Source organism: Fundulus heteroclitus, chromosome 18, assembly GCF_011125445.2.
Source record: "Fundulus heteroclitus isolate FHET01 chromosome 18, MU-UCD_Fhet_4.1, whole genome shotgun sequence".
Taxonomy (NCBI): Eukaryota; Metazoa; Chordata; class Actinopteri; order Cyprinodontiformes; family Fundulidae; genus Fundulus; species Fundulus heteroclitus.
In genome coordinates, this window is record NC_046378.1 from 28,277,533 (window position 1) to 28,287,192 (window position 9,660).

Below are 9,660 nucleotides of genomic sequence, written 5' to 3' on the forward strand. Positions count from 1 at the left end.
GATAAAACCAACTCGTGGCTGAGTTGTCTGCAGGGGCAGACCCCGTGGGTCCGAGCGCGATCTACCCTCGAGATTCCCATGCAGTACGGCTAATTAATTACTCAAACTGTCTTATCAGGGGTCAAGCCAAATGACCTCTCCAACCATAAACCCACTCTCAACACATCCTGTAAGCTGCGTGTTTACTTTGCCCTGAAAGGGAGACACGGTCTTAAAGGCCAGGCATTCCTTATTACTTCCATACAAATGCCTGATTAATATAACAACTAAGATATTTTCCTCAACACAAGCCAGAACTCAGCACACCTGTCATTCTCCCTATTTAAGCTCCCTTCAGTCAGCTCTTCCCTGTCGGATCGTACTGTTCATGACGGTCTACCACTGCTCACCTCTGCTCTCTTTACTCAGACCTCGTCCTGCCAGTATTTCCTTTATGTGCCCGCCTGCCTGCCTGCAACTCTCTCTCTGCTGTGCTACACTCCAAGAACTCTCTCTGTTGTGCTGCTGGTTCTCCTGCAACCCCGGCGCTCCAGGTATTCTCTCTGCAGTGCTGCCAGCTCCACCTCAACCCCATCGCTACCTACCTGCTCAGAAGGCTTCCTGGCTCCGCAGTGCAGCACCCGCAGTCCTCCTGGCCTCTGCACATCCACCTGCTCCTGCCATCTCTTTCACCCAGCCCCAGTCCAGTCTAGACCATTGGTATCATCCTCCATAACCATCTTTTCAATAAAATCCTTAAAAATACACGTCTCTGTTGTGGTTGTGTTCGGGTTCAGTCACAAAGTATGACAGCTGCGGTGTGAGCCCAGAGGGATACAATATTCTTCTCATAAGCTTCTACTGCCATGGTAAAAGTAGGTTATGCTGAACTAAAACAGATACCCCCTCATGACTGACTTCTTCAAATTTCATTATTTATCATTGGTTTAATCACGAAGCTAATATTTTTGTTTGCAGAATATGAGTTTTTGAAGCTAACTTTTTGGCTAGCTGTGTCCACCACTGGTTAAATTTAGCTTTTGCAAGAGTTAGAGCATAGCTCTCAACTCTCACGCATTGACCGTGTGACACACGCATTTCATCAATTGCACACGCTCACACGCATTACTTTGAAAATCTCAATCTTACAATGAAAATCTCACTCTTGAAACGCACGCGTACGGACGCTTCACGTCATGGCGGAACCAATTTGCGGTGCAATGGTTTCCGCACGTCCAGTAGTAGCGGTAACACAGCTGCAAGGACCGGCGCCGCGCAAACAAGGTTCCCTCATCCAAATTGAAACACTTCTACGGTCCGTGTTGTGTGCGAATTAAATGGTAAGTCTGCATGTGTTATTAAAGTCCGTGTAAAATAGTGACCGTCTTCAATCGAACAACAGCACATCACCCCCCCCCCCCCCCCCCCCCCCCGTTGGACCATCTTCAATCGACCAACAGCACCCCCTCCCCCCCTCCCCCGTCAACAATCTCACTCTCAACAATCGTCAAAAGTTGAGAGGTATGGTTAGAGACTTTTTCAGGAAAAAAATTTACACCACTGTGCTCCTGTTATACAAGGACAAGATAGATTTCAAAATCTAGCTGGTCATTATTGTTACCAATACCCCAAACTATTAACAGAAAGATTGACATGATGAGCCAGTCAAACAAACCAAAAAAGTACAGCAAGGGGCCAACCCTATGCAGGGCCGTCAAAGCCACTGCCAATACCAGACTAAGATTAAAAGTCAAAAAAATAACCTACTGCAAAAGAAAGATGCGAAAACAAGACAACTGGTCCCACTAGGCTAAATTGAAAATGAAAAGAAAAACAAAGGCTAGGTAGGAAACAGTGGCACAGCTGAAATCAGTCAAACACTAATTACAAAATATATACAATCAACCAAAGCCCAAAAAATATCATAGGGACATCACAGGCCCTGATTTCTCTCACTACCATTCTCCGTAAAATGTTTCATACGTGTTTTTTGTTTTTGTTTTTCAGAAATACAGATCAAGTGAAAGCAACAAAGAATGTCACAATTAATAAATAATAATTGCATAATTGATTACAATAATTGAATTCTAGATGTTCAAGAACAAGTAAGCATCTCCTTTATAAAATGTGCTTTAGTTTAGATGATTTTTCTTTCTCTTATGCATTCTTGGCTCCTAAGCTTATCACGATTGCTAAAAGAACTGAAGATATGCAAAAAAAATAATAATAATTACACAGAGAAAACACTATTAAGCTGTAATCTTTTTAAAACGGCATGCTTTACAACAAGCGTACATCTTTTTTCCTTTTTTTTCCCTTTTTTCTTTAGAATAAATGTTGTTGTTTTTTTTGGGGGGGGGGGTATCAGTTGTTCAAACTACAGGGCCAGTTACCTTCTAAATTCAGCATAACAAAAACAAAGACATTCTGCATAACATTGAAGATAAACAATAGAATTCAAATTTAAAAGGAAGAAGCGAAAATATGATTAAAACAAATTGACAGAGTAATCTTTGACTTTTATGAGAATCTAAAGGAGCCAACAGTTTCTGCAAATCTTGGGTTTTCTGGAAACTGGTTCCAGAACTGAGAGCATCAAAACCAAAAATTGCTTCCCCCGTTTTTGTTATGGTCCTAGGGAAACTAAGTATACAAGTAGGCTGATTTTGTCGTACATTTTATGTGGTTGTTAAAGTTCAGTCTGAGTCGGTAACATCGCCTTGGTTTCTTGCACACTTTATGAATTTGAGATTTATCCTTACTGAGTACTGGTCTCTAGTGGGGCGAAGGGGCCTATCTATGAACCCAGGGCATTCTTGCTACAAGGCAGAAATGCTAGCAACTGTAAATAAATAAAACTACATAATCTTGTATTGCCTACTTTATTCTATTAATTTTATCGGTGTCTGTGTGAGAATTTTCCATTAATCCATGACTTCCTTTAGTCTGGGACATAAATATGACACCACACAGAAGCCTATTTCTCTGAGCAACTCTTCACAATGGGAAAGACATCAGAACATGCCCTTCACTTGAGACAGGTTTATGTTGATGTTTACTAATCAATAAAATGCTACATAAATACTATAGGTCAGCTATACATGAACAAGCTTTAATAGATCATAATAACATTTTAAAAGGATAATGATCTGATAAAGAACCAAATTATTTACTCACTGGGCATAAAGGTACAGAGGCCAAGGAAAATCCTCCAACACCTCACTGTTAGACAACTGCAGCCTTTTTTTTTTTTTTTTGCATTGTTAGAAGATACTATCTCAACAAAATGATTAATTTATTTAAAAGGCTTCTGGTGCATCTTCCCCAGGGTGTCAAATGTGGAGGGCTTGAGAACAATATTTCTTGGTTTTAGAGGATATTTCACCCTTTTATTTTTGAAAGAATTAAGCCTTGAAGGGAGATGCTGCATACTAAAATGATGAGACATAATATCTTCAAGAATCAAGCAATGGCATCCAGTTCTCTTCTTTTCAACCACTTGTTATTAATATTACCTGATGCACTAAAACCTACATTGAAATGCCTCTGAGTAAACATTGATATTCTGATGGTATTTCTAGAATAAAAATGTTGACGTCATCATTTAAATTCACCTTGCAGCCTTACGGTTTTGTCCAAGGAAACAAAACTGTGCTACTTTCCATGGGCAGGGAGCAAAGAAAGGGAAGTTATATTCTTTCCTTTCCTGCCATCCCCTCTGTAAGTGTCAGCGCCCAGATATCTCCTGGTTTTTTAATTTGAATAAAACTCCCTTCTGATCGACTGACAAAGTGGCTCTCTGGCTCTCTTAGCTCTGGGTACAAAAAGAATGAAATATGCTGATGCTGTAGTGATTTTGTCACTCACCTTGAGGCGAGCCAGTTACAGAGCTTCCCGATTCCCCTTAATACAGTATCTCCCAATCTGTCTACGTCCAGAAAAAAGGAGTGAACTCACTGAAGTGGTATGGGTGCTCTTCTGTTCTTTTTTTTAAAAATACGAACTAGATAATGTTGTTTTGCACTCTCTGTCAAAACTCCCAAACCAAAAATCTTGAAGCTGTATACCAATTACACACGGGATGAAATCCTCCCCATAAGACGAGCATCATTACTGCAGAGGACATGCAGGAAGCATGCAGCTCTCTTTCTCTGCAGAGGTTTTCTGCTACTCTTTCTGCATCACATTCTGCCAGACAACTACAAAACACTCTACATGTACAGCATTTCCCCTCACTAAACTCTGTGCCTCTGAGCAAGAAGCTGCATGAAGGTTGGAGGTTGAGTTCGAGCTTGTCTCACTTGTTCGCTCCGTACCGCAGCCTCACAGCGCAGTCATCACACAAATAAACAACGATGCGTTGGAAAACACAGCTAATAATGCAAATACATACCCAAAAGTATTGTTGCATATGACTCCTTCCTTTTTTTTTTCTTTTTTTTTTTCTGTGGGACGCAGACATCCCCCAGCATCGTGGGGGTATTTGTTTGTACGGCTTTCAAGTAGGTTTGTGCCACCCACGCATGTACTAGAAGCCAGCTGTGTTTACAAAAAAACAAACCCTGCCGATGAACTCAGAGCCTGCATCGGAATGCCAATCTTCAGTGAGTTCTAATAGTTTATTCTTTGAAGAAGAGGGACCATTTTTTTTAATTATTCTGAGCACACAAGCATTGTGGACAGGTCAGTATGTAAGAATTATACATTCAATCACAAATGTAATAGGAAAATTAATCCTTTAAAGGTAGTATTCAAGATCTTATTTAGTAATATGTAAATGCAAATTTCATTGAATTTGGGCTGAGGTCCTTCTAATGCCACGAAAAACTGGAGATTTAGAATACAATGTGGTATAAAACATTCCAAAAAGGATTTTGGTCTTTCCACGTGACGATGGAATGTCTCAATTAAGAGAACTATCTAGCCATTGAAAAAGTATGTTTTCAATAAAAAAAAATTAAATACCTTTGTTGTATCAACAGCCACATATCATATTGGGAAATATTCAGGGAGTCTGTGGTAATCCCAGTCTGAAAAAGCCAAGATAGAAAATAACCTTGCATGTGCTTGACATCCCACTCCCGACCTTCAGAACATCACGATCGTTATATTAACAAAGGCTCAAGGGCATCATGGGAAAGCTTTGTAGTTCAGTATAGTCAATTGGCCCATTCAGAAATAGAACCACATTTTTATCATTGCAGACTCAGATAGACAGGCAAGACATTGAACATCTGTTCATCGTCATGCCTCTTCACCTTTCAGCTCTGTGTTTGCGAAACACAGTCATCAAGTTTTAGATGAGAAGATGAAAGAGACAAGTGAGTGTTGTCAGCAAAGTTGTAAAGCCACCATCTGTGTTGATATCAAGACACATCAGTGCCCATGGCAGGAATAACTTTTGTATTTATTGTGCAAAAAAAAAAAAAAAAAAAATGTAAGAGCTTTGAAATATTTAATCTGAAAAGTTTTACTTGTACAAATCACACATTTTTGGAAACAGTATGCTTTGAAAAGGAACAAGCTTTAATAAAGGTTCTTGGAAATAGATGTTTGTAGAATTGGAAGTAGTTGTGAGAAAGAGTCATATTTATACAATATAGGTATATATTGTATAATATATACCTATATTGGTATATATTATACACCAATATAGGTATATATTGGTGTATAATATATACCAATATATATTATATATATATAATATATATATATTCCCCCTATATAAATATAGGGGGAATGTCTCTTCCAGCTTTGCACATTTTAAGACTGACATTTTACCCAATTATTCATCGCAAAATAGCTTAAGCTCAGCAAAACTGAATAAAGAGCAACCTGTGAACATAAACTGTCAAGTCTTGTCACACATTCCCAATTAAATTCAGGTGTTGACTTTGACTAGGTCATTGTTATACAACCCTGAGCCACTTTTTCAGGTTTACACGCTCAAATGCTTTTTAACACAAATAGTGACTCAGTCACTCACATAGGAGCAACAAGGCAAAATTGCCTTGTCAATGTCAAGAGGTCAGAAGAGAATAGGTAGGCTGGTCCGAGGAACCAGTAACACAAATAAGCACTCGTTATAGCCGAGGTATGCTGAATATACTACACAACACATCAGACCTTGAAGCAGATGGGCTACAGCAGCAGAAAACCCCACCGACTGTCACTCCTGTCAGCTATGAACAGGAAACTAAGGTTAAAATCACAGAGACTCTCCAACAGTGGAAATGAAATGTTGCCTGGTCTGATGAGCCTGGATTTCAGGTGCAACTTTTAGATGGTTGAGTCTGAATTTAGTGTATCTGACATAAAAGCATGAATCCATACATCATGCCCGTACTAAGGATAGTTGCTGACCATCCCTTTATGACCATAGAGTATTAATCTTCTGATGGCTACTTCAAGCCTAATAAAGCACTTGGTCACAAACTTCAGATAATCTCAAACCGGTTTCTTGAACATTTACTGGATTCTAATGTCATTCAAAGTCACCAGATCTCAATCTAACGGAACACCTTTGGGATATGGTGCTGTGGGAGATTCACATAATCATGTTTAGTCAAGATACCTGCAACCACTGTGCATCGCCGTCACGTCAATATAGACAAACATTTCTGACGAATCTTTTCTTATCTTGTTGGATGTGTACCATGAAGAATTAGTGTAGTTTTGAATTGCAATTTATGATGGGATCCAACCTAGAACTAGCATGGCATACCTTATAAAGTGGCTGGTGAGTGAACCTGGATTTAAAACAGAGGAGGCCAGCTTCAGTCTTCAAAAGCCATTATCCTTCATGTTTTGTATGTGTCCCTGCTCCCTCACAGCTAAATTACTGGCTGTCTTACCTCTTAGGTATGTCATCAAGTTCCACAGATGCCTCATAAAGATCCTTTGATTTTATTCATGGGCATTGAACCAGGGGAACATCTAAAACACACAGGACACCTGCCCCTGAGTACTGGACTTGGCTACCATTGATTTAAACCGTTTTATTATTAAGACATTTTAGTGCTGTAACTGTCTTGCTCCCCTTATAGGCAAAACAATACTTTTATCTTAGTGGCCAATTGTGGACAGTTGACATGACACAGAAAATAGGTTATTCTCCACACGTATCAAACTGAGACTACTTTGATCACCTATCCAGAAAAACAAAGAAATCAGGACTACCATGAATTTTGGGAACCCACAATCCATAGGGTCCATTAGTAAAGCCTCAGCAGCTTAATTTACATTCCTGAAGGTTGTGTCATGTTTGTCAGAGTTCCCGCTGGTGGTGCGTATCTTGCAGATAATCCCTCCACTTAAAATCCCACCTGGCTGAAAGTTTTCAGAAGTATAGACTGCTGCACACTTATTCGATCTTGATAGGAAATTAAGTCCACTGTATGAGAACTAGAGGGGAAAAAAACTCTTCACCATAGCTATCATAAATAAACTACATCTAAGTCTTAAGTTTTTTGACTTGGGCAGTTACAGTAATATTGATTTCAACAATCAAGAATAAAGAGTCTTTGTTGACACATGACACACAGACATAAATTAAAAACATAAAAAAACGAAGACTGAGGCTTCTTAGAGAAGAGTTTGGCACATTAATGTCCCTGTAAAGCTAAACAAGTTTATTTTATTTTATTTTATTTCTTTTTTTTTCCGGTAAACCATCCCTACTGACTGAATAAACCACCACTGATAGTCAGGGTTGCCTGTAGAGAAGCAGCTTTACTATGATTGGTTTCAACATAATCCCAATAGTTCTCCATATTGTAACTCAGTAATCAGGCACTCAGAAACACTTAATCAAACAAATACAAAAAGATTCTCAAACAAAACTGTGAGATAACATAAAGCCTAATTATATTTCAACTGTGGCCATTATTTGCCCTACCAAGTGAGAGAACCACATCTAATGGCACAAATCCACAATATTCTATACGCATTTTCTCCTTCCAAAGGAATCCAATAAAACTTTGAGCTAAGCTTGAACGCATTAAAAGGACGGCTGGAGGGCAGATGGACGCTCAGGTGTTTTGCTCTTCAGATATTTTTTTCCCCCATTAGCTTCCATGTAAAATATCCCCAGAGCATGACGTTGCCGCCACCATGTTTCACAGTATGGATGGTGTGTTGAGGGTTACTTGCAGTATTGTCTTCCTGTTCCGATATTGCTAACAACTGTACCACCATGCAGCTCTCCGCTAAAATGAATATTTTCAGACACTGATAAAATGTTACACCTACAGACAAATGGATTTGATTTTCGGTAAACACTTTCGTGTTTAACAAAATCAACAAGGAACGGGCTACATAGAATACTTGTCTATGATCCTAATTGCTACAACAATTAATTAACATCTCCCAGACAGTACTTCAATACTATTAGCCTCCCCGTACCACTTTCAGTTTGCAGAGGGAAGCAAAATAATGGGGGAAAGAGAGAAAGACATCACTTTGTTAGCACTATCTTGGGCCTCGCTGCCTCTTCTTAGATCCACATTGATTTTGTGGCAAGAGAATCAGTGTCTGGTTTATATGGCTGTGTGCTTTCCAAGTCGTCCGAGCTAATTGCTCAAAAGAGTGGCGGCTCAAGATGAGCTGCAGGGATTGAGCCAGCGAGATACGTGACAATTTCACCTGGTTTTCACAGCTACTGTCTGTCACTGTATGTCGGTGGTACAGGATCACACCTGTGACTTGAATTTCTGATATCCATATCAGACTGAGAAGTAGGTGTTTTGATCAGCGCCTCAGATCACATAAAACACTCCCCTTGTTAAATTGAGTGCCGCAGGCATTGGTTGGAAGACTAACAAGACAGGGTTAATCTTATGGCAGGGTTAATATTCCCACAGCATAAAATAGCCAAGTTGTGCCTATAAAACATCAGGTCCATAACTTTTTTTTTTTCACCGTAGTAGTAAGGTGACATCTATGACAGCACCCATCATCAGCAGACTTTCAACCTCCATTCTTCCAAAGACTCTTCAGAGATGAGTGCTGTCATCCTTTTCTATAGATTAGATGTTAGAGAGGAACCGTGAATAAAATCCTCAAAAGGATTTAAGTCATCTGTGAAAGGGAACAGGGACATTAATCTGCTCTGCTAAGTGAATAGATGTGTTTGGCCATTTCTCTGCATAAAGATCCTAATGTTGATTTAAATGTTCCATTTGCCACTTTTTTTTTGCTGCCGAAACATAGATCTTTTTTTACCATGTAGAGAAACAACCTTTCTTTGAGGTGAACCTAGAAAAGTTGTCCTATTTTTGCTAAACTAGTTCTCCTGAATGAATGTGAATACATTTTTTTCCCCAGTCTTCTCGCCCATATATACATTTTTCTTTCTTTTGTAAGTTCTAACTTTTCTACAAAAAGTATTGCTGCAGGTCAGTGAATTGATTAAGTCGGCCAAGTTTTGTTATAATGGAAACTTTCTTATACCAATTTAAATGATAAACTGAACTTGACTGCACTGTTTGACAACTAGGATCAATTTGCAATGTATGTATTGACTGTCTCTGTCTGTATAATTAGACTTTTTTGGAAAGTATTTTATGACATTGTTTTGCAAATTAGCATCATATGCATAAAAAAATTTATTTAATTTATTTGAACTAAATTGCATTGAATTGAACTAAATGTAATTTAATCTAATTTAAGTGCTGGATAAAT